This window comes from Lissotriton vulgaris, unplaced genomic scaffold, assembly GCF_964263255.1.
Source record: "Lissotriton vulgaris unplaced genomic scaffold, aLisVul1.2 SCAFFOLD_1083, whole genome shotgun sequence".
Classification (NCBI taxonomy): domain Eukaryota; kingdom Metazoa; phylum Chordata; class Amphibia; order Caudata; family Salamandridae; genus Lissotriton; species Lissotriton vulgaris.
Window position 1 is genome coordinate 699,133 of NW_028253160.1, and position 25,276 is coordinate 724,408.

Here is a 25,276-nt window from a genome sequence, read left to right on the forward strand (position 1 = left end):
AGACAACAGGTAAAATGTATTCTAATGACACAAGCGTGGTTCCCAGTAGTTCTGGAAATGTTGAGTAATTGCCCAGTCTTTCTCCCCCAATGGAGGCACAGTCTTCAGTTTGGAGAGGGGGGTGGCTGTACCCTATGGTCTTGGAAAAAGTTCTGGGGCTAATGGCATGGTGAATTTATTGGAAAGATAATCTAAGCCAGGAATTTTGTAAGACCTTCCTTCTTTATCCAGCAATCCTGTGCTCATTACTCTCAAGAGATATGTATCTGGCTGGAAGACTTGTTGCATTTGGTGAATGGGAAGAGATGTTAATCCTATGGGGGCCGAAATTGTCTTTGTTCAGCACTGCCTGTATGAACTACCTGAGCAGGAAAGGCTAATGGCACAATACATTCTTTTAGACTAGCAGGGTATCTCCCCATGGCAGGCAACCAGCTGGAAGTACATCCCTTGGTTTTCAATTGTAGGAGGGGTCTCAGACTGGTTAAATTCTCAACCTCTAAGTACACACGAGCATGGGATGTTAATAGGGTACTATGCCTCTTTTGTGACTGGCCGGACTACAGGGATCTTTAAAGGAAGCAATTGTTCTCCAACTCGCCTTGTTGCTGTGCCTTATTTCCTGCAAAAGTGTTATGGGTGTCAAACATTGGATTTGTCTAGGCAGTCTTTTAACCCAGATGGGATGATGTTTGCCATCATAAGACGTTCCAAATCCAACACAAGGAGGGCTCATTATCAGGCATTCCCAGACAATCCCCAATTGTGTGTTGTGAGATTTCAAGCCAGTGACGCAGTCTCCAGGGGTGTCTATACCTATTGGACAAGGCTTTTGAGTGAGTGACTTATGTGCTAACAATACTCGTAAGTGGGTAATTCCCCTATGCCAACAGATATTAAAATGATTTGTTGCATAATGCAGGAAAAGTTAGTACAGTCAAATTAATTACTCACAAAGTACGTCAATTCAAAAAGTGATCATAAACAAAGGTAAGATGATACAATTTTGTAATAATTAGAATCAGAGTCATTTATTTATTTTTCTGGCCTTTTTCTTTTCTCTGGTTTTGGTCGACATAATGTATGATAGATAGCCAACACGCGTTATCCCCTTAGTGACGTGCAGGCCTGAGTCTTGTTCAAGAAATCACAATAGTTTGGAGGTACAAAATGGAGAGTAATGTTATTACTGTTCACCAACATTTCTATTGATGTCTCGTAAAGAAGAAGAAAGAGTTTAAGTATTAAAAGTATGCCAGGGAACGGAAGAGCAAAACTGGTTAGATTTGATCGAGGTCTGAACTCTGTGCTCGGGAAGGGCCAAACTCTCAGACAAGATCTGTGTGTTGTTGGGATCTCTGAGTGTGTTGTGAGATGCCTGCAGGAATATGAGAGAGTGTTGTGAACTCTGAAATCCAGGGGAATCAACCAGATATCAGTTAAGAAACCTCATAAAGCAGTCTTGTCCCATACACTGACCAGATAGATCAGATGGTTATTGCAGAAAGTTTGGATTTATGTATCCCCATTAGGAGCACATTCTTTAAGAGTGGCTATGGCTTCTAAAGCATTCGTACTAGGTGCCAGTCTTGAGGATTTTCTCAGGGCAGCAGACTGGTCATCTAATTCCACATTTAGGAAATTATATTTTAAACTGGGATTCGATTTTGCATTGCTAATGGTAAGTAAACTTTAAAGAAGCATAATCCAAGCCTCTGGTCCTGTTTTAGAATGAAAAGTTGCATAACTATTGTGAAAGAACATTTCAGTTCCATTAAAGATCTAGAGGCGAAAACACTGTATCCTAGATTGAGTTTCATCTACAGAAAATCCTTTCATTTTCACTATAAAAAATGTAATATATTGCAAGGAAGAATTGGGGTTTCTACTTAAGGTGCTCCCTGGATTAGGACTAAAATGACGTTCATGAAATATACTCTGTGCTTGTTCATAGTATCCAGTGTCTTTGGGTTGAATATTTGTTTATTTGATATGTTCAACTTTTGTCGGTATATCCTATATTTGTGTATATTCATGTAAATGTTTGTTTCATTGACAGGATATATTTGGTAATTAACACAATGTATTGTTTGTACCTGTATTGTGAGTCTGATTCATTTTGGCAATATTGACCTATCTATTGTAATGTACTGTCAGTTTCAATGTGCACTATGGCTAAAAAAAGAAGTGATTCACACTGACTAAATCCTTTTTGTCTATAACATTAAGACATGATAGTATTTATGGTTAGTGGGGGTCTTACTTGACTGGTAACAGTTTTATTAAGGACACATAGATGAGAAGTATCATGTCTGCATGCTTTGCACAATGAACTATTTTGCTCCTGTGAGGTAGATGAAATGTATTTTGCGTAATGTTTATTTAGAAATATGTATTTGGCTTGACATGTATATCTTTAAATATATATTTTGACGAAAACGTTTTCCTAATGAATATATGTTTATTTTCTCCCAGGTTTTACTGATCTTTGATAACCAGTGATGATTTAATGTGAACTTATGTACACTATGCTTTGGACAAGGAGCCTTAATTATCTTTTATTTGATTGTCATTAATGGAAGTTAATCAGAGCTAAGGGGAACTGAGGAGTTCTGCCAGGAGAAGACTGATTGTCGCTAGTTTCATTGCAAAAAAAGAGGATGATGGTAGAGCAGGATTGCATTCTATGGCATGTTATGTTCTTGATTAGTTATTTCAAATTGTGTGATCTGTAGTTTTAAGCCCATTGATTTATGGGTGCAGTAGTTTGTCGTGTCATGGCTGTTGTAAGTTATAAAGGCAGGTCTGGAGCATAATCCATGCATCGGTAGCCTTAGTTGAATTGTAGCTTACCTTCGCAATAGCTAGTAAATGCTATATTATACTTGCTTCTGAAACAATCCTAGAAACCAAGAAGAGGTTTGAAGCTCTTCCAAAAATTCAATATAAATCAAATATCTTTAAAAATATAGTAATCCTTAATACAATAGTGAGAGAACAACCACATTTTAATACATTACTCCACATCACAACTTGACTGATCCTTGATGGTATAATAGTCTTCTCCTATCCGCAGTAGAAGTAAATCTATAAAATGCAAAAGGCAGGTAATGTTTCCATCTGTGGCATGTCCAGAGTTGCGTTTTAAAGACACTAGTAGCCATACTGTCTGGCTATCCGGTTTAAAATAAAATGCTGTAAAAGCGGCATCATTTGATCAATCAGCAGGTCTCCTAAACTCTTCCAAAAATACACCCACTACCTGAGTCAGGGAGCGTTATTTGTGGTTTTGGCAAATAGGGTACTCCTGCTCTAACATGGTGGAGTACTCTACTTGCCAAATAGCTGTTTTGCCTGCACTATTCAGAGTTTGTTGAACCGTTATGATTCCATTGGTGGAGCCCTGCTGGAAGAAACCTTGAACCAACGGCCTCATGTATATGGGGCCAACATTCTAAGTACCTCAATTCGTCCATCCAATTTTGGCCAGATATTCTCGTGTATTTCATGTTCAAAACTTCGAGGAAAAGCCTGGTGGTCCTGAACAGTAAACATATAATGAACCTGCAGGGAGAAAACTCCCAAGGTGTCGGGTCAAAATCAAATTCCTGACTTGGCTGTTTGCTAATGAAAAACAAATAGTTTGCAGAGCGGCTGGCCATGTGCAATATGGAAGCCACTCAATAAAAACTTGCTATAGCAATGGCTCCTCTGAAGACAGCAAACATCTCTAATAAAGAGGGCAGTCATTAATTGTTTTTACTAGATTAATAATTTTCTTTCATCCCTGGGTCTTACTTTTCTTGTATTCTTCTTGTACCATTTATAAAAGGATTTTTTTCAGAAAAACCTTATATGATCTCGTTGAAGTCATAGTCTAGCATTGACAAAGATCTTCCCTCTAGGTGTAAAAGGTCTACCATCTAAGTCTAAAGCTTTGGTGTTTGGGTCCTACAACAATACACTAGATAAAGCAACATAGCTAACTTGTCTGACAGTTGGTTACGAGATAAATTCTCGTTTGCCTGATGGTTCTCCAAAATCTTTGGTGGCTCATTAACTTCATAAAAGTAAGGGTAACATGGATCCAGAGGAATAAATAACCTTATTCCTTTTATAATGTTTTTCATTAGTATATGCTCCCAAATAGTTAACGTGGAAACCAGGCTATGGCCAGCAGATCTGGCTCATTTGTAGGAATTTACTTTTATGTAAGTCAGACCCTGGTTTTCTTGATGTGGCCTAAATGTAATCACTACTGTAACATCGGCCCACATGGGACTGAGTTACCGGCTCAACATGTTCCTTTTTTGAGTCCCAGGTGGATGTAGAAGGAAATTCTCTGTAATAAGCTTAGTACTTTTCAGATTTGCCATCAACCCCAGACATTCTCCATGCCAGCAGACGTAGGTTCCCCAAAAGTATTATGAAGTCCCACTGGAGGATTGGTCAGAAATGAGTAGTTTGCGGTAAGAAGGATTTGAGAAGTTGTAGGTAGTGCCAGGAATATCCAGACCTTAATGTGACCTCCTCAATGGCATCACCATCACCAACTTCGCAAGTTGATACTTGACCTATGTGGGGACTCATTGCATCATAACAAAAGGAACCAGTTAGTGGGTGGGTATGACTCCTGGGAACTCCCTAATCAATGAGGTTAAAGATCTTGAGGGCACCTCCATCCACTTTTGAAGTAGTTATTGTTTGCCTGACTGCAAACAGACCCAAAATGCAATATGTTGGGGCATATTCAAAACGGCAAAAGTCTTCGGCCACGCTAAACTTGGGCTCTGAGTGTTTTGGGTGTATAGGGGCGTGCAACATGGTAGCTACTAGTGGCCTCGAACATCTAACACTAAAATCCAGTCTGAATTAGGCACTGCAACCACAAAAACCCAGAGACAAGATTTGTTCCAGCATCCTCGTCTTCCTATTTCAAGTGTGCTAAAGTGGTTCATGTGGCTCAACAGGCCTGTCAGGTAGTATTGGACACTGGAGTGTCAACAGAATGCCCCCAGCGCCCACCCTGCATATTCTATAGAGCTCAGAGGAGTCATCTCTGCCAATTCATGTGAGCCTATTGTGTGGTTCTTGGAGGAATTTTACAACTCTTTCATATGTCTTCCCGTGCTGAGCATGGGCTGGAAGTTAATGCAGAATAGTCTCAGGATACGCCAGGCAGGTAAAAATCTGACATAGCCATTAAATTGGATATTGAATAAGTGGTTGTTTTATTGTTTTCGTAGCTGGTCCCATTCCCAAGATATAGTATTAGTATGTTTATCTGTACTCTGGTTTTCAGCATAGGACAGCTACGTCTGCCACAGGGAAAATAGTTTTTAGTTCCTTGTCTCTGTAGAGACATGGTAATGTTAAAACACACAGAAGTACATCTGCTATAGACAGGGGGAATAAGAGAAATATTTCAGAAAAGGATAGTCTGTAGGAGAATGCTCTTCTTAGGGCGAGAACCCTCACTCACCCTTTGGTGAAATGCTTCATCCTAGGGTTCCCTCTTCACACCTGCACTGCAAGGTACCTGGAGTGGGCTACAACTCTCCAAAGGACAGGAGCAAATCAATGTATTTTATTGGGGGGGAACAGGTGAGCATGAGATGTTGAAGTGAGTGCTGAATGCTATGTCGTTGTTAGAGAAAATAGCGAGGGGGTGATTGGAATAACACTGTCTCCTGGTAGGCAAAAACTAAATTTTATTCTGGTGCCTCCAGTGGACAGGATGAAAAAGCAGAGTAAATGGGAGTTTGGAAAGAATACTCCCTATAGCATCAAGGTCAACATGTTTCTTCCCTCCAGGGACCCTAAGCGGGTTCAGGAGCCTTCATCAGGAACAAGATATACTATAATATCCCTTTTCAAATAGTTCTGTGTGAATACCCATATACAGGCCTCATCATAGTAGACCAGAGAATACAGACAAATGACTCACAGTCTCTCAATCACGGGGTCCACTGCTGTATGGAGAAAAGAAACAGAGAAAGATTTTCACAAGCATTCAAACAACTGACAACAAATTGGGTATCTAACTAGGTGGCTGGGTGAAACAAGCATTTGCAATGCAATACGTCTCGCATTGGTAAAGTTTGAGCTATTGGTATTGTAAATGACACATTTTTTATTTATGTGTTGGTTTTGAAAATAGCGAAATAGCTTTGTAATTTACAATGCTATTAGTTATAACTTTGGCAAATGTGACACCTATAGCATTTATAATGCAATATGTGTTGTATTTACGTGCTTACATGTATTGATATTACAAATAACAATGGCTTTTATTTTTTTTAATAATGAATACTTAAATAAAAGTTATTGTAATTTATAATGGCAATAGCTTAAACTTTTGTAAATAACTTGTGAAGATTATGTTCAGTGTATTTTATTGTGACGAAAATCTAAGAACAGAAGTGAAATATTAACATCTTTTTGTGACATTTGTAATAAAGCTTGAAACATTGAGAGAACATATTTGAACCAGTTGTTGTTGAATGGTTGCACAGATTGATGCTGTGGTGGCGCTGAGTGATGTTGTGGTGGCGAACGAGTGATGCTGTGGCGTTCAGTGATGCTGTGGTAGCGCATAGTGATGTTGTGGTGCCCCTGAGTGATGCTGTGGTGGGGCTGAGTGATGCTGTATGCTATGCTATGTTTTGTTTTGCTATCCTATGTTTTGTTATGCTATGCTATGTTTTGCTATCCTATGCTTTGATTGTTATGCTATGCTATGCTTTGTTATGCTATGGCATGTTTTGTTATGCTATGCTTTGTTATGCTATGGTATGTTTTGTTATGCTATGCTATGTTTTGCTGTGTTTTTCTATGCTAGGCTTTGTTATGGTATTCTATGTTTTGTTATGCTATTCTGTTTTGTTGTGTTTTATTATGCTATGCTTTGTTTTGCTATGCTATGTTTTGTTGTGCTATGTTTTGTTATGCTATGCTTTCTTATGCTATGTTTTGTTATGCTATGCTATGTTTTGTTGTGTTTGGTATGCTATGCTATGTTTTGCTATGCTATCTGTTTTGTTTTGTTATGCTCTGCTTTGCTATGCTATGTTTTGTTATGCTATGTTTTGTTGTGTTTTGTTATGCTATGCTATGTTTTGTTGTGTTTGGTATGCTATGCTATGTTTTGCTATGCTATGATATGTTTTGTTATGCTACGCTTTGCTATGCTATGTTTTGTTTTGTTATGCTTTACTATGCTATGTTTTGTTATGCTATGCTATGTTTTGTTGTGTTTTGCTATGTTTTGTTATGCTATGTTTTGTGTTTTGTTATGCTATGCTTTGTTTTGTTATGCTATGTTTTGTTTTGCTATCCTATGTTTTGTTTTGCTCTCCTATGCTTTGTTTTGCTATGCTATGTTTTGTTTTGCTATGCTATCCTATGCTTTGTTTTGTTATGCTATGCTATGTTTTGTTGTGTTTTGTTATGCTATGCTATGTTTTGTTGTGTTTTGCTATGCTATGCTATGTTTTGTTGTGTTTTGCTCTGCTATGCTATGTTTTGTTATGCTATGCTATGCTTTGTTATGCTATGTTTTGTTATGATATGCTATGTTTTGTTATGCTTTGCTGTGTTTTGCTATGCTATGCTATGTTTTGTTATGCTATGCTGTTTTGTTATGCTTTGCTGTGTTTTGTTGTGTTTTGTTATGCTATGCTATGTTTTGTTGTGTTTTGCTATGCTATGCTATATTTTGTTATGCTATGTTTTGTTGTTTTATTATGCTATGTTTTGTCATGGTATGCTATGTTTTGTTTTGTTATGCTATGCTATGCTATGTTTTGTTGTGTTTTGCTATGCTATGCTATGTTTTGTTATGCTATGCTGTGTTTTTTGTGTTTTGTTATGCTATGCTATGTTTTGTGTTTTGCTATGCTATGCTATATTTTGTTATGCTATGTTTTGTTATGCTGTGCTATGTTTTGTTATGCGATGCTAAGTTCTGTTTTGTTATGCTATGTTTTGTTATGCTGTGCTATGTTTTGTTATGCGATGCTAAGTTCTGTTTTGTTATGCTATGTTTTGTTGTGTTTTGTTATGCTATGCTATGCATTAGGTTGTGCTATGTTTTGTTTTGTTATGCTTTATTATGCTATGCTATGCTGTGTTTTGTTTTGTTGTGCTATGTTTTCTTATGCTATGTTTCGTTGTGTTTGGTTATGATATGCTATGTTTTGTTATTCTATGCTATGTTTTGTTGTGTTATGCTATGCTTTGCTTTATGTTGTTATGCTATGCTATGTTTTGTTATGCTATGTTTTGTTGTGTTTTGTTATGCTATGTTTTGTTGTGTTTTGTTATGCTATGCTATGTTTTGTTATGCTATGCTATTTTGTGTTGTGTTTTGTTATGCTATGCTATGTATTATGTTATGCTATGTTTTGTTTTGTTATGCTGTGCTTTGTTATGCTATGCTATGTTTTGTGATGCTATGCTATGTTTTGTTATGCTATGCTATGCTTTGTTTTGTTATGCTATGTTTTGTTATGCCTAGCTATGTTTTGTTATGCTATGCTATGTTTTGTTTTGTTATGATATGTGTTGCTATCCTGGTGTGTGGTTGTGTGTGGGGGGGTTGTGTGTGTGTGTGGGTGTGTGTGGGGGGGTTGTGTGTGGGGGGGGGGTTGTGTGGGTGTGTGTCTGTGTGTGTGGGATTGTGTGTGTGTGTGTGATTGTGTGTGTGTGGGGTTGTGTGTGTGGGGTTGTGTGTGTGGGGGGTTGTGTGTGTGAGGTTGTGTGTGTGGGGGGTTTTGCGTGTGTGGGGTTGTGTTTGTGTGTGTGTGGGGTTGTGTGTGTGCGTGAGGGTTTGTGTGTGTGGGGGGGTTGTGTGGGTGTGTAAGGTTGTGTGTTTGGGGGGTTTTGTGTGTGGGGAGACTGACAAGGAGGTAATAATGAAAATGCATCAACTGTAGCGCATCACACCTCCTGCATGTTTCTTGGGAAGGCTGAAGTAGAATAATTCACAATGCCGTCACAACCACTCCCCCACAAAAGCATTGTATCATGCCATCCCCCTAGAACCATCATATTTGTAAACATCATTCTTGTGGTTGTTTAATGCCGTTTTTTGCTGTACAGCATTAAGCCCATGCACATAAAATATATATATCTTTTAACAAATTATTGTCAATTGCTACAGGACAGGTGCAGAACTTGTCAGCCTAGTCGGCAAAGTAGATTTTTTGGACGAGCTGGGGTCAGGCTGGACCAGAGGCCACAAAGGAAGGAAGACCGAGGTCTTGTTTATTGCTATAAGATCGATTTCCTGACAGTTAAAGCAGTGCGTTCGGATGCGAGTGCCATCTGGCTGGGTTGGGATGGGGCAGGTACGAGGGAGAAAGAGGCTACAGGAGACAGAGTGAGTGAAGCACAATATATTTTAAACATTGGCCAAAGTTATAGATAATGAAGCTGCCACTTAAGCACGATCCACAAAAATAATGAATAATCGATAACTCGCTGCACTTTACAAAAGTGACAAGAAAAAAAAAATGCCGGTGAGGACGGAAGACGACGGCAGGCAGATGAGGTGACTTCCATAGTTGGGCCAGTAATGCACATGGAGGAGTTTGCAAAGTGCTGCGATGACTTATGTACCAGTGCGTGTGGCTGCAGTAAGCCTGCTGGCAGCCTGTGGCACATACCAATCTTCACCGGTGTAAGTAAACAGCTAAGACCTTTTAGAGAGGCCACATTTAGCCGTATACAATTTTCGTGACAAGAGAAAGGCACAGGCATTCTCCTGATTGTTAAAACACAAGAGTTCATTACCTAAACAAAGTGTTTAAAAAGAGCAAGTTGAGGAAACAAACAAATATTTAAATGTAATCCGCTAATTTTACGTGAAACTGTGAGAGCATGTCCTTGGTAAGGGAAGAGGAAATAGAAAGGTATTTGAATGCTCTACAGCTGTGACCAGATAAGAGCAACATTTACAGGCCTGTAGTGAAAGGCGTTCGGATGTGAGGGCAATCTGACGAGGTTGGAATCGGGCGGAGGGAGGGGGAAAGAGGCTACAAGAGACGATCAAAGCGGGATGTAATTAGGGGAGGAGAAATGCCTGAGGCACAGCGCACGGTGGGGGATGCCTGTGGGAGGGAGGCTGGTGGCTTTGATGTGCACGTGCTTTTTAGGTCAATGCGCTTGCGCATTGAGCTTGCTTTTCACGGGCACAGCATCAAATCGCCCAATGGTTAAGCTCTGGTTAAGCCTCAATATCTCTCACAAGCTTAATGCGCAAGCGCATTGACAGGCTCGACCTAAAAACCTGTGAAACCTCCACGACCACAATTCATACTAGTATAAAAGAAAATAAGCGTATTTCTGTCTCATAATCAATATTACATTACTCACTCTCAAGCCTCAAAGGCTGATTATCACGTAGGGCTCTTTCATATAAGAGAATGGATATATTTGATTAGAAGGAAGACAAAGTATCAAATGGTGACATCATGTAGTCTTTTTGAATCCTCTATTTAGGTATTGGTGTTATGTTCAAGGGTACTTGATTGTGGCATGCAACCAGCTATGTAGTTATAGATAATCTAGTGTTTATTAGGTGTAGATTGTCTAGTGTTTATTTAAATATGTATGCTCTTAAATATATAGTCAGACCGACAACAGAGCTATATGGACCACCCATGTAGTATCTGCTCTCATGTGAAATCTTGAGTGCGCCAGCACTCATCTAAGGAGGCAAAGATACTGTCATAGGCCTCTGTTCCCTTAGTTTAGTGCATCACTAGGGACTATTTTAAGCAGATTATTAAGTGGAAGCGCTATCCTGTTAAAGTAATTACCATGCTCAGAGACAGTGAGGAAGTTCAGTAGGGTAGAGCGTTTAAGCACCCACGAGGACGTCAGTCGTTACCCTCCTCCGCTGCACCTTGGGCTGGTTTCCATTCTCCCGTTGGACCCCCTGTGTGCATTTAAAAATACATTTTTTACCTATCCAACTTTTAAACACCATGCACTATGCCTGTGGACGACAACTCCTACATAAGAATGACTGAATAATATTTTGATAGGTCGAACTGCAGATTTTTAACTGCAGCAGTCAAGCTACACAGGAATGCTCTCTTCTCATTCTGACAATTAGTTTCTAAAACCAGTCTGTTAAAATGAGCTAAAAAAATGTTAATTCTCGATTTCCTTGGCACAAACCTAATGACTATCTGCTGACATACCCACTGTACATTTAGCAAAAGTTTCTCAAACTCCTTTCTAAAAGGAGACCAGGCTTACAATTGGTGATTATTAGGGACTATATCTGAGTTCTTCAATCTGTGGGGCACGCGTGACACCATCCTAGGGGGGCGAGCACTCCACTCTAATTTTACCTTTGTTCTCTGTGTCGCAAGTCTTCTGCAAGTCTTCTTAGAGAACTCCGGTATGGTTGGAGGGAGGAGGGAGGGGAAATCAGTGGGGCACAAGGTGCCCATGCTTTTGTTATGTTAACCGTCCCAGGAGGGGGTTAATTCATAGAGCTGAAATGCTTCAGCTGCAGTGAGGAGGCAGGAAGTCTCCTCTGCTAAAACCGAAGGTAAACGAACAGACAGGCCTGTTCCTTCGCATTCGATATTATAGCAGAGGAGACTCATAGCCTCCCACTGCAGCTGACATGACTGTCTGTTTCTTTGCTTTCAGTTTAAGCAGTGGAGACATCCTACCTCCCACTGCAGCTGAAGCATTTCAGATCTATGAATTAACCCCCTCCTGGGAGGGTTAGCACTTCCCAGAAAGGAGACAAAGTTTATTTTAAAATTACACAGGCAGGCGCGCAAAATGCCAGACAGCCATGTGTTGTTTAAATAGACTGCACATTGCTTGTCTTGACACTAAATTTGTTTATAATTCATATTTGCTGTTCAAAGTATGCACAGACAATTACTGACATTACAGCTTTGGGTGACTGCTTATTTTTGTACCACCTGGGACATCAAAATAATGAGCTGGCAACCCTAATCACAAGAATGGGAGTTTGTTGCAGGATCACCACACTATTTATTTCCTCCACCCTGATCCCTGGTTACTTCCATATTATCAATAGTTTAACATATTTGAACCCCTACGCTGCCATCAATAACATTCTGAGTTACTTCAAGTGTCTGGGAATGCACCTTGCATTCAGACAACTCGCTCCTCATTTTTGTCCTTCACTTTCACGCTCACCCTGCACTCACACTGATCCCCATGCACTCACACCATTCACCCACTTACCCTGCACTCACAGTGACCACTCTGCACTCACAATGCACTTGAGTTGTTCACCCTGTACCTCACCCTGCAATCACACAAGCACACTACTCAACCTGCGCTCATGTGACACTACACTCACCTGTCCCCCTCACTGCTCAATCTGCATTCTCACTCAAATAAGCCCACTACTAACAATAGATTCATTCATCCCACTCTGCACTTATATCTGCACCCAAATTCATATGGTCACCTCACTCACCCTGCAGTCACTCCTCTTACCCTACTTGCAAACTGTTGCATGGCTCACCGTGCACTCACATGAGCCCTCCTGCCACCCACACAGTGCAGAGGGTTAATGTGCCTGCTCCATAGAATGTGTACAATGCAAATCACGGAATTGCCTGTGCGTAAACGAGTAGCGCTATAAAAAAATTAAGAGAGATTAGGTGCATCGGTGGTGAGTGGTAGTGAGGGAATTCATGGAGTAGGAGGAAATGTGGGATGGGCGCCAAAAAAGACTGTTGCACTGTGTGAAACACGTGCTAGGGCCAGCTCTGGCTGGGAGTGTTAGCCCCCACCCGAAATTCGGGTCTAGTTGCACCCCTGTACACAAGTATGGGCATGTCGTCCTAAATAACAAAAGGACACATTTACATGCACTGCAATCCAGCCTTCCAGGGGGCCCCTTAATAAAGACAGCTCTGTTTTTGCCCTGATGGCCTGGAATAATTCCTAAACAGATTCTTGTAAATACCATTTTGTTTAACTTCTTTTTAATGTGATTGATGTAAGGAGTCTATTACCATTTGCAGAGAAATGTGTTTGTTTCATACAACAACCATAAAAAAGTTTATTTTAGATCCAAGCGGGTCCTCACATATGAGAAATTGGAGGATATCACAGATATTAGTTGCTGTAAAATTAATGGGCGGCTGCTTTGTTAAAACAGTGAAAACACACATCACTATCAAGGAATATTAGATGTAAACGCTTTTAGAATTTCAATCATAGTGCCTGTGCACCGTTTGTATGGCAGAGCTGAAAGTAAATCATTTAGACTCAAAGTTGTACTGAACGGGGGCACCCAAAATAGTTTTGGCCCAGGGTACCCAAAATCCTTAACATGTCCCTGCCACCACAAAGTCTGTCAGACAACATTGCTCTGAAGTCATATAGACAACATTATTCATTTATTATTAGTTCTATTTTTTTAAAACATAAGCCCGATGTGTCCTTAACCCCAACTGCTTAAGACAAGCAACTTATCCTACCACTAAGAAATACTCAATTAGGTGTTCGTTCAACGCCCTCTCTGTGGACTTTCAACTTTGTCTTCGGGTCCATAACAGGTTGGTGGGCAATTATCTCATTATAATGCTGTCTAAAACGTTGGTTAATGATTTCTAGAGAAGATTTGTTTCTCGTGTACCAGCTCTGAGCTAGGGAGTGCTCGAAAAATTTGAGAACACTGTCTCCCTGACAGTTCCTGTTTCGGCTGCAAATGTCTGCAGAATATTCAGCTTTGAGAGAAACTGCTACCAAACTCTCTTGCCTTTCAGCTTGTCCTATTTATGTGAGATTGGGTTCTCAGCACTTGCGGTATTAAAGACTAGGGGGCAGATTTACAAGCACCCTGCGCCACCAGTACGTCACTTTTCGTGATGTACTGGTGGAGAAGGGGGCTCCTCCATATTTACAAGGACGGGAAAAGCCATCCTGCATGACTTTTCCTCTCCTTGTAAATACGGCCCCTTCACACGCAGCACTTTGTGTTGAAGGGTTGTTCCATGGGTATTGCTGTGGGTGTTCCCACGCAACACCCATGGAACAAGACACATTTCCAGATTTAGGAGGAATCGTAAATCTGGAAATGCGTCTGAATGCTACGCCACCCTAGAGGTGGTGTAGCGAGGCGCAGCAAGGAGAATTTTTTTCATTTCTACTAGTTTTTCCCTCTTTCAATGCATTCTACAGCATGCATTAAAAGAGGGAAATGCCTGTAGTGATTGTTTATGTGCAGGAAGGTGCCCCTTCCTGCACAAAAACAATCTCCCCACGAGGCAGGCATCCTTGCACCATGGTGCAAAGATGCCTACGCCAGTGCATGGCTGCAGTTTGTGTGCCAGCGCAGAGGGAAGCACAGCGATGCGTCATCTTCTTGTAAATATGTTGCATCCCTGTGCTGCAGAAGTGCTGCAGCGTTGCGCAGCCAAAAGGCTTACGGTGCCACGCAGCGGCACTTCCTTGTAGATCTGCCCCTGGATGTGGAGCACAACCTGAGGAGGGCAGTAGCAAAAATCCATCCACAGATTGACCGTCTGTGGCGAAAAACAGGCACACCGTCACATTTATGTTGGTGGTGTTATTGTCAATCAATGTCATGTGTAAAACAAAGCATCCTAGTAAAAACAATTCGTGCACATTTTATCTGGTGGTTTGCGCTGTGTAATGAGCCTCTGTCATTTCAGCACACCTACTCACAATCCTGCACTTTACTAAACACTCTTATTGTGCTGAACATTATTTGCTGGATATGGCCCGGGATATGCGCGCGGCGGTCAATTATGTAGTGAACCAGATTCCAGAAATTTCTGTCGGGTGGTTGGGGGCCTAACAGCTAAAAAAATTGAGCTGGCGGGCTCAACCTACAAATGTTTGAAGACCTCTGGACTATATCCACAGCCTATGTAGGTAGCTATCACCCGTGAAATAAAAAATAAAAAAATTCTAGTCAAGATTATAAATTCGGAAACGCTGCAGGATGACACAAAAAATTTAACTTAACCTGTGTTAAAAATACCTGCACTTGGGGCGTGGCTTGCGCGCCGTCTGGGATGGTGGCTTGATGGCGGAGCTCCTGTGCTAACCGCCGTTTCTCCATGCTTACCGGCGGTTGCATCGGAGGATAAACGTAGCGAAGCCCACATTTGGACACCAGAATATGAGGTGAGCCTGGCGCTTCGTTTTTTAGCGCTTCTAATGGCTTTCCTGGGCTAAAACTCAGCGCAAATTGATTTTTGGATTCCGGACGCCATTTTGTTTTGCGTTTTCACGCGATTTTCCCCTCTACATGGCTGTATGGAAGGTTTGTCCCCTTCAACACTTTTCTTGGCTGGCATTTTTAATTCAATACTCTTCTATTTTTGGGCTCTAATTCCCCACTAATATTGCCTATGTGGTTTTTCCTGCGCTTTTTCTCTTCAATATGACGTCTGACTGAATTTTGTCGCCATTTTGAATACATTTTTCATGTTTTCCTCATTTCATCCTCCTGGAGCTCTTGACATCCATCTGTGCAGTAAACGATTGATAATTTGAGCTTTTTTTTCACGTTATTTTTACTTCTATATGGGGAAATTGGGCAGTCTTAAGCTCTCTGCGGCAAAAAAATCAATTATATGCTTAGACTCTGACTCTACTATTCAGGATATGGAAGACAATCCTGCTCCAAGCACTGGTTTGCAACCTGGAACATCTCCCAAAATGCATTCTGCCAGCAAGCTTCCAACAACGACAGTATCTACCAAACGTCTAAAGAAAGACCTACGGGGGGCGTGGCCAAGATGGCGGGGTGAGCGGACGCTTCCTCCCGCAGCTCCTCCAGCCCGACTAGGCTCGAGCCCTTTTCTTCAGCTTTTCTCCCCCCGCTGATGCTCAGCGTGTGAGAGGAGTGTGGCGGAGTGTGGCGGAGCACCTGGTGCGCACGTTGATGTCGCTTTGGCCATAATCGCTCCGGCGAAAGCACCTCAAAAGACCGATTGAAGATCGAGAGGCGACGGAGCGCCCGGGAGGCGGAGCGAATCGGAGTGCTGTCCAGGCGCCTCGGCTGGGCCTGGTGCTGAAAGTTAACGATCCGGAGGGAGACCGTCCCGGCACCCGACGGAGGTCGAAGGAGAGCTACAGGCTGAGGGCCGGCTACGCGGAGGACTTTGGGCATGTGCTTTGGCGCCCGAACTTGAGGCGGTGACACCCCGCATTGCGAGGGCCCCGGTCCCGTGATCGGAGGGCGGTTGGCTAGAAGCCGGGGTCAGATCAGTCGGCCCTTCTACGTAACAGTGTGGTATCGGCTGTGGAACTCTTCATATTGCCTGGTTTCTGGGGTGGCCCGATGGTGTCGCCGGGCTTGGCCGCTCTGCTTGGCCCCACCCAGCCGCCATTTTGTCCCCGAGGGGTCGGTGTCGTTGGCCTCCTCCGGAGTCCTCTGCTGGCGGGTTTCTGTGCCCTCCGCCTCTGCAAGGCTAACTCTCTGTGGAGCGTACTGACCGGGGCCCCCCCAGTATAGTTCTCAACTGTCGACTCGACTGGGCGCCCACGGCTGGCAGTGCCCGGACTGACCCGCCATTTTGTCGTCTGTGACGCAGCACCCCGGCTCTGCTGGGAGCTCCCCACATCGAGTGCTTGCTGGCGGTTGGACATTCCCCGAGGCGGCTGGGCCTGTGCCCACTCATCAACTACAGCGCCTGCGATGTCTGGAAGAGGCGGTTCGAGGAAGGGGGATCGCACCCTGCCGGATATGCTTGGCAGGGCCCAGCAACTGCGGGACAGAACACAGCTGTCGCCGGGGTCTTCCCGGGCCTCGGCGGACGCGTCTGGGGGAGAACCCCCGGTCACGAGGTCCTTCATGGAAGAGCTGTTCAACTCCCTCAAAGAGGACTTCCAGATGCTGAAGCGGGAAGTGGCCAGCGAAGTCCGAGAAGTACGCAGGGAGGTGGAGGGCCTCGTGAGCGGGTTGAGACAGTGGTGACGGCGGCCCAGCGCCGGGACGATGAGATTGTCCACCTACAACAAGACGTTCTCCGCCTCCGGGAGCAGTGTGTTGAGCTCCAGGCCCACTCCGAGGACCTTGAGAACAGGTCACGGAGAAATAACATCCGAGTGCGTGGTGTGCCGTCCGCGGACGAAGGGGCTGACTTAGTGGGCTATCTGCAAGACCTGTTCCGGGAGATCCTGGGGGAAGCCGCAGACTTCCCTATTCGCATTGATAGAGCACACAGGGTTGGTCGACAGCGCCAGTCATCGGCGCCCCCACCGGACATCTTAGCTTTCCTGCCCGACTTCCCGCTGAAGGAGCGCATCATGTCTGAGGCCCGCAGAAAACACCCCTGACTTTCCGGGAGCGGCCTGTCGCGCTTTATCAGGACCTGTCCGCCATCACGCTGCAGAAACGCAGGTCCTTCAGGATTGCCACCGACTTCTTGCGCGAACAGGAGACGCCGTACTCCTGGGGGCATCCCTTCCGCCTGATCTTTCGATGGAACGGAGTGCTGCATCAACTACGCTCCTTGCAAGACATCTGCGGGGTCCTGGGGCTCACGGCTACGGAGGAGGAAGGAGCTGAATCGTCATGGAGGCGATCAGAGAGAAGGAGCCGGCGAAGGTCGGCGAGGAGACGATCGACGGCGAGCGCTGGGCATCCTGATTCCCCTACTATCAGGGCGGACATGGCCGGCGCTTTGAGGGCGGCAGCCAGGGACTTGGCCGACTCCAACGGCGTGGCCATGACGGCCTAAACTCACTCCGGGGGGAGATGCCCTTAGCTTCTTCGATGCCAGGTTTGGGGCTGGGGGGGTCGGGAGGGAGCGGATGGAGGTGAGTGGCTGGACGTCCACTTTTCTATTTTCTGCGGACTTGCCCGTTTTGGGGCTTGACTGAGACAATGGGGTGTTTAAGTTGGCATTTGGCTAGTTGCCATGGGTGTGTTTCGGGTGGGTTTGGGGGTTGTTCTAGAGTTGGGGAAGTCCCGTCCGATGTTGTCCGTGTCCACGCTCGGCCTACTCTAGCCTGTCCCGCGCAGCCGCCCCGCGCGCCCCACCCGCTGGTTCCTTGCCCGCAACATAGCGTTCCTGATCCCTGGGAGGCATGTCGTCCCTGAAGGTGGTGACCCTTAATGTTAAGGGACTGAATAATCCTGTTAAGCGCAGGGCGATTTTGTCTCTACTTGAGGGGACGCAGGCTGACATTTGCCTTTGGCAGGAGACCCACTTATTGTCCCGAGATTGCCATAGGTTGCGCTCTGCTAAGTTCCCCACCCAGTTTTTCTCCACTGCAGCGACCAAGACTGCGGGGGTGGTCATTCTCATAGCGAGCTCCTTTAGGGGGGAGGTATTGTATAAGTATGCTGAGCAGAAGGGGAGGCTTCTTGCATATCGCTTACGCCTGGGGGGCATAGCGTTCACAGTTGGCTCCGTTTATAGCCCCAATGACCACCAGGAACGCTTCTTGGACTCCGTGCTGGTGGACGTCACTGCCTCTCCCGACCGACAAGTCATCTTAGGGGGAGACCTTAATATTGTCTTTGATTCTGTATTGGATAGATCGGCGCAGCGCTCTCCGCAGACGGGAGAACTTTCCCAGGCTGTGAAGGCCCGGATTGCGGACATGGACTTACACAACCTTTGGCGCTCCATGCAACCCACAGATAGGGACTACTCTTACTTTTCGCACGCACACCGAACCTACTCTCGGTTGGACTATCTCCTGGTTAGTGGGCCGTTGCGCGCTGCCGCCACGGCGGCAGACATTGGGGTCCTGACCCTGTCTGACCATGTGCCGGTCACTGGCGCGTTCACGTGGCCGGCGGCCTCCCCCTCTCGGGGGGTGTGGCGCCTTAGGGACACCCTCTTACACAAAAAGTTGGTAGTGAAACGTATTGAGGAGGTCATACAGGATTATCAGACACACAATAGTAACACCGACACTTCCCTAGCGACACAGTGGGCGGCATTGAAGGCAGTTCTCCGGGGGGAGTTCATCTCCATCTCCTCAGCCGAAAATAAAGAGCGGCAGCGGAAGAGGGATGAACTGACTGTTCAGGTTCGTGAGCTTGAGCAGGTCCACCGCCGCACGGGGGCTCCGAGGGTGTGGAGGCAGCTGAAGGCTGCAAGGAAGCTCCTGTCGGCGCTGGATCTTGATAGAGCGGAATACGCCGCCTTGCGCTTGAAACATGCCTACTACACAGGGGGGGACAGATGTGGCAAGCTCCTGGCACATCGGCTCCGGGTCGCGCAACAGCGTAGCGTAGTGAAGGAACTTGTGAGTACGGACGGGGTAGTCGTTTCCGGGGACGCAGAGGTGGCGGAAACTTTCCGCAGCTTCTATGAGACGCTGTACGCTGAGGAGCCCTCCTCGCCGCGAGACGCCGAAGACTATTTGGAATCGGTGGCCCTTCCGGCGCTGGATCCCGCTCAAGCGGAATATCTGGAGCGGGACATTCACGTTGAGGAGGTGATTTCCGCTATAGCTCAGTTGAAGCATGGGAAGGCCCCGGGCCCGGACGGATACACGTCCCTGTTTTATAAGACTTTTTGCCCAGTTGTGGCCCCTGTCTTAGCTCGGCTATTTAATTCCTTCTCCGACCCGGGAGCCATCCCACCGGATCTCCTGAATGCGACGGTCTCGGTGATCCCGAAACCTGGGAAGGACCGGGCCTTATGCGGCTCGTATAGACCCATTTCGCTCTTAAATGTCGACCTCAAGCTGTATACGGGGATTCTAGCGTCCAGGCTGGCCCTGCACCTCCCCGGTCTGGTGGAGGCGGACCAGGCTGGCTTTGTACCCGGCAGGCAGACGGTTGACAATACCAAGCGGGTGGCGCATGTTCTAGAGAAGGCCTCGCGGATCCCGGGGGAGCGGATGCTGCTGTCAGTTGATGCGGAGAAGGCCTTTGATAGGGTTCATTGGCCGTATCGCAAGCTGGTTCTCAGGAAACTGGGAATCGGTGATAAATTCCGCGCTATGGTATTCAACTGCTATAAACATCCTTCAGCGTCGGTGCGAGTCAATGGGTGTAGCTCCCGTGGCTTCGCCATCGAACGCGGCACGAGGCAGGGCTGCCCCCTCTCTCCGCTTCTGTTTGCCCTCTACATGGAGCCGTTTGCCCAAAGGATCCGCCACAATCCGGATGCTATTGGGGTCAAGATGGGCCAGTATGTCCACACGGTTAGCCTCTATGCGGACGATGTCCTGCTGACCTTGGACGACCCTAGGAGGTCCTTACCCGCTTGCATCCAAGAGTTGGATGCCTTTGCACATGTGGCCGGCTTCAAAATGAATATGAGCAAGTCGGTGGCTCTAGATGTGTCTCTGGCTGCGGATACTAGGCGGGACCTTCAGCGACTCTTCCCCATGCAGTGGTCTTCGTCCACTGTGCCATACCTAGGGATTCTACTGGCGCCCACATTGCCGGAGATGGTGGCGGCCAATTACACTTCTCTCAGTAAGAAGATCAGGGAGGAGCTTGGCCGCTGGAGTAAGGGCCTGCTGTCCTGGCTGGGACGAATCGCGGCGGTTAAGATGACGGTGTTGCCCCAGATATTGTATCTTTTTCGTGCCCTGCCTCTCCAGCCTCCGGTGGGCTGTATTCGACAAACGCAGGCCGACATCTCCCGCTTTGTCTGGCAATGCCGCAAGCCGCGGATGAAGAGGGTCCTCTCCACGCTTGCCCCGGAAGCAGGGGGCCTTGGTATCCCGGACCTCCGTAAGTACTTTCAGGCGGCGCAGCTACGATACCTTGTAGAGTGGAGCAGGTGGGAGTCCGACAAACACTGTCTTTTTCAAGACCAGGTGGTAGCGGGCCGCACCTTACAGGAGGTTCCATTCTTACGCCGCGCGCATCGCCCCCCTAACCTTTACGCTTCTTTTGTTACGCGGGTCCCCCTGAGGGTGTGGGATGCAGTCTGCGAGGTTCGGGGCCTTACCACCTTCCCTTCACCGTTCACACCCATAGCGGGTAATCCGGACTTCTCCCCGGGGATGGAGCCGGGGGCTTTTTCCCATTGGACGACCGCGGGCTGCAGGGCGCTCTTCCAGGTCTATGAGCCGGAAGGCGTGGTTCCTTTTCAGCAACTTCGGCAGGAATTCGGCCTGACGGAGCTGGATAGATTACGCTACATGCAGGTTCGGCATTGGGCCCTCCAACCCCAGGTGCGAGACACCGCTGCTCGTCAAATTACACCGTATGAGCGGTGGCTGGTGACCCGAACCTCCGATGCTAAATTGATTACTGATCTGTACAAGCATCTACAACCCCCGCCGTTTCACTATTATAACCCGGGGAGGGAGCGATGGCACAGGGAATTAGGTAGGACACTCAGCCACAAGGAATGGGACAAGATTGCATACCGGGCACGGCACTCTGCGTATCATACTGGCCTTACGGAGACCTTCACTAAGGTGTCCACGTACTGGTACTACACCCCGGAGAGACTGTATGAGATGCATAGGCACACTGACAGGGGGTGCTGGCGAGGTTGCGGGCAGGTGGGTACCCTCTCACACATTCTTTGGGATTGCCCCGTGCTGACCGCCTATTGGATGGAGGTTTTGGATGAGGTGGATAAGCACTTTGAAATTGAGCTGCCGCGCTTTCCGGCGTATGTCTTGCTGGGCCTCCCTAATGACCTAATGTACCCATTGAAGTCCCGCAGGGGTAGGCAGATCGCAATTGCGCTGGGGTCTGCGGTCCAGAATATCCTTATCCACTGGCGCACCACCACTGTCCCCTCCATTACGGGTTGGCTGCATAGACTCTGGCATGTGTTGGGAATGGAGAAGCTGTCGCTCACGGTGGCGGGGGAGATAGACCAATTTGAGGAGCTGTGGCAACCCTTCCTTGCGCTGCTATCCACCGAATTCAGGGAGCTCACCTGCCCGAGATACCTCAGACTTCTAAGGCTGACGCCACCGGTGACCCCGGCGGAATAGAATGAGTGGGGGGCAGGTTCCTGGGGGGGGGTGCGTTTTTGGGGCGGGTAGTACTGGTAATGGGCCATTGGACGGGGGAGTTGGGGGAGTTGGGGAACTGTTTCTTTCTTCTTTGGGGGGGTACTGGGAGGGGTTGGGTTGTGCTTTGTTGGGTTGCTATTTGCTTTCACTGCTCAGACTTGGGGTGTTGGATATGCGCACAGGGGAGACACAGGTTGCATTTTATCTTTCCATTTATCAATGCTTCTCCTTTGGACCAACAAACTGTTCCTCGACAACGCTCCTGACGTTGCGCCTTTTTTCTTTTATTGTACTGTATGTAACCCTAACCTCCTACTCCCTCCCCCGTGTTCTTTTGTCTTAATAAAAAAGCTTTAAACCTAAAGAAAGACCTACCCTCTCCAAACTCTGCTTCTTCCTCATCCTCTATGGATCTCATATTGGAAGAAATACGTGCCCTCAAGCCAATTATGGAGGTGACCACTAAAACTTTACAAAGTATGCATGATAAATGGTCTTCGCTGGATTCTCATCACACTTCCTGCTCTCGTATTTCTTCGATGGAAGCGGATATACTCCAACTCAAATGTCAAGCGGAGGATTTGGAAAATCGAAACCGCAGAAACAACCTTCGCCTTTATGGTCTTCCAGAACTTTCGGAGGGGTCAAATCCTACTGCCTTCTTTCAAACTTTTCTCCCGAAGATTCTGGACTTACCCGCCTCATTTACCATCAACATCCAAAGAGCCCATAGACTGGGTCCCAAAGTATCTAACAAGCCTCGAGGTGTCATCAAGTTGTTTCTGCAATACACTGATATTCTACAGGTTCTCTCAGCGGCCAAAGCTAAAAAGCAGATTATATGGGAGGGTCATCGCCTATATCTGTCACAGGACGTAGCTAAAACAACAGCTGTCCGTCGGAAAAAGTTTCTGGACATGCGTCCTCAATTGCGAGCTCTCAATGCTAGATATGGCTTGCTCCACCCCTGTCTCTTTAAGGTCACTTATAAAGACAAAACCACCACGTTTGAAGATCCGGTTCCTTCGCCATCATGGAGCAGATGCAATGGACGTCTCTGAAATTGTTTAGTTGCTTAACTGGTTTTTATAATGGTTTAACTGGTTTTTCATAGCGTTGGTTACATGGTCATGTTCTAAGTCTTATTAGTCTTGTTGGTCTTTAAATGCTGTTCTTGATTATTCCCTTTTGTATGCATATTCCCCTTCTTTTCTCATGTTTCCTTCTCATATTTACTACCCTCATTTCTCGTTTTACAGATGTTATTGTCTTCCTTCCTTACCCCTTCTGTTTCGTATACTCCAGATGTTTTGTAGCGGTTGTTTGGTGCGCTCTCGTTGTCTGCCGTCGTCAACTTTTGGCGTTGTCGCCCTCATTTTTCGTTCGTTCCCGTAAGTATGTTATTCTTCTTTCTATACTCTAATGCTCTTTTCTCTTTCTTCTTCTCTTTACCTTCATCTTCTCTTTTCTTTTACTCTCTTATTCTCTTCATTATTTTCTTCCTTTCTATTCTTTCTTAGTTGCGCTGTGAGCTAAATTTACTTGTTCATGTTTTCTTATTGATTTCAACTCAGAGTTACTACATGGAATGTTAAAGGTTTAAATAATCCAATTAAAAGGCATCGGGTATTGTCTCATCTTGCTAAGCTTAAGTCTGATATTGCCCTGATTCAAGAATCCCACCTTTCAGATAATGAAGCCTCCAAGCTTAAAAGATGGTGGGTGGGTCATGTTTTTAACTCCCCTGCTATGGGCAAGAAAAATGGTGTCGTGATTTTATGCCATAAAAAATTTAATGTTTCTCTTATTTCCCATGAATTTGATAACGGCCGATGGGTGATTGTTAAGTTACTTATAGATAAGATTCCTATTGTTATTTTCAATGTTTACGCTCCTACTGGTATTGATAAATCTTGCTGGCCTTCCATCTCTGAAAAACTGTATTCACTTAATGATGATTATCTTATTCTTGGTGGTGATTGTAATCAAGTCCTTGATCCTATCCTTGACCGTAATTCTAAAGTTAAATTTTTTACATCCAAAATGCACACTCAACTTACCAATTCTATACATCATAAAGCTCTAGTCGATATTTGGAGGCTATGTCATCCTGACCTTAGAGAATACAGAGAGAGACAGCGTACAGGCTGCAGTCGCCCATTTTGAACAGGTTACCACTGAGGCCCTGAATAAACTGGCTCCAGTTCAGTCTCGCCGCCGAGCCAGAAAGAGACCATCTGCCCCCTGGTTCTCTGACTCCCTCAGACTTCTTAGGCAAGAAGTGAGGAGAAAGGAGAGGCTTTGGCATGCCAGTTGGGACCTCAAGAACAAGGAAGCCCATAAACTCCTTGTCAAAAAATATAAAGCGGAGATTGTGCAGGCTAAACAAGAATACTTTGTTACCATGACCAACTCGCTTTCTTCACCGAAGGAGCTCTTTAAAACTGTGGACTCCTTAGTCAAACTGCAAGCCCCGGACCCTGTCATTCCTTCGCAGGACCTATGTGATAAGATTGCCTCCTTCTTCCACACCAAAATTCAGGAAATTCATCTGGCCCTCGAGGTACAAAGAACTTGTATCAGTGCACCCACCTCAGGGGTTGAGATGAGCACTACTACTACAGACATCTCCCCGCCATGCACCTTGGACTCTTTCCCCCCGCTGGCCTTACAAGACCTGGAGTTACTGCTAAACAAGACCAAGTCTGGTTCTCCCTTGGATTCCTGCCCGCTGAAAGTCATCAAGCAGTGTAGGGAGACCCTCCTGCCACCACTGCTAGAGGTAATGAATCTAGCCATTAGAGACTGTGTTTTCCCCACAGAATGGAAGAAGGCGGTAGTAAAACCCTTGTTAAAAAAGGCCTCCCTGGACCCGGAGGTCCTAAAAAACTTCCGGCCTATCTTGCTGCTTCCTGCCCCAGCGAAGATGCTTGAGGCACATCTCAACAAGCACCTCGCTGTCTTTGTGGAAAGCTTTGTGGAAAGCTCGGGATGCCTAGACTCCTCCCAGCATGGATTCAGGAGAGAATTTAGCACCGAGTCAGCCCTCACCATCGTGCTCGATAAGATCCGCACGACAGTAGATGGGGGCCAGACCTCTCTCCTGGTCCTGCTAGATCTATCTGCGGCTTTCGATACCCTCTCCCCCTCAGTTCTTTCATCCCGGCTGAGGGAGGTGGGGGTGAAAGACACAGCTCTGGATCTTTTGTCCTCTTTCCTTACAGGGAGGGAACAAAGAGTCAAGCTGGGGGGAGTTCCTATCTCCATCCCGACCAGTGCTGTGTGGGGTCCCTCAAGGGTCGGCACTTAGCCCGACCCTTTTTAACATCTA